Below are 623 nucleotides of genomic sequence, written 5' to 3'. Positions count from 1 at the left end.
TATATATATATATTTCTTGGGGCTAAACAACAGTAACATCGTCATTACATAGGATTGCCACATTCTGTTGGCAAATAAACTTTACTTTTCAGTACTGTTACTGTATATCTCTCGCTCAGAGATTTAAAACAAGTTGTTTTTCTCTTTGATTGTTGGTAGGATTCAGGCCAGATTAACAATGATCCCTTCAAGTCAACCAGGTCCATCACCAAGGACATGAGAATGTCTGAGTTTCTTATCAGACAGGTGACGCATGAAGGCATTCTGTATTCCTCATACAAGATGAGAACGAGCCAATTGTTATCCCAAGCCATCAAGGATAAGAGAAAAGAGTGCTCTACGAAGCTTGTGAACAAATTCAAGCGTCCTCTCCAGCCGAACGTGTTTTGGTTTTTCTCAGACGAGAAAAAATTCTGCGAGGATCAGATGGTGAACACACAGAACAACCGTTAGATTGCCGTGTCCCTAAAATATGTACTGGGAGTGATAAAAATCAAATATCCAGTCAATATCATGGTGTTTAGGGTGATTACTAGTGATGGCAATGTTATGTCTCTATTTATCTTGACACATGGCCTCAGACTCAACACAGAGGCCTATATCAAGTGCCTGGAGAAGGTAGT

Source organism: Octopus bimaculoides, chromosome 13 (genome assembly GCF_001194135.2).
Source record: "Octopus bimaculoides isolate UCB-OBI-ISO-001 chromosome 13, ASM119413v2, whole genome shotgun sequence".
In the NCBI taxonomy this organism is placed as follows: domain Eukaryota; kingdom Metazoa; phylum Mollusca; class Cephalopoda; order Octopoda; family Octopodidae; genus Octopus; species Octopus bimaculoides.
This window is presented reverse-complemented; position numbering follows the sequence as displayed.